The sequence below is a fragment of the Gopherus evgoodei genome, chromosome 1, assembly GCF_007399415.2.
Source record: "Gopherus evgoodei ecotype Sinaloan lineage chromosome 1, rGopEvg1_v1.p, whole genome shotgun sequence".
Classification (NCBI taxonomy): domain Eukaryota; kingdom Metazoa; phylum Chordata; order Testudines; family Testudinidae; genus Gopherus; species Gopherus evgoodei.
In genome coordinates, this window is record NC_044322.1 from 294,777,626 (window position 1) to 294,778,132 (window position 507).

Here is a 507-nt window from a genome sequence, read left to right on the forward strand (position 1 = left end):
GCGAAGTGGCTCCGCGCCCCCCAGCCCTGTGATCTCCGCGGCGGCTCCATCTGTTCCCCGCCTGGGCTCCCACTAGCAGCGCTCGAGCGGCCCATTCATGCCTAACAAAGGGCCGCCTCCCCCCACTGCCCAGCCCTCTACGGCGCGGCCGCAGCATCCCAGGTACCAAGGTGGGCGGGGGAGGCGCAGAGGAGGAGGCGGGGAAGGGGGCGAAAAGCGGCCGCCGCCGGAGACAGAACGCGCCGACTCTAGCGCCAACTCTCCGACTGCAGGGCGCCGCCGCTGATTGGCGGGGCCCGCCGCGGGAGCTCTCCGGCCGGCCGCCGCTGATTGGCCGGATTGTAAAAGTGTGTCTCAGGGCGCCAGAATAGAAGCTTTAGCGCCGAGTGGCATCTCCGGGCAGCAGCAGCGGCACGTTGGGGGGGCGGCAGCGGCTGGGCACAGGTCGCTCTCCTCTCCCGTCGCTGCCCCCATGCACCCCCCGCCTCCTGGCTGCTCCGGAGTGCG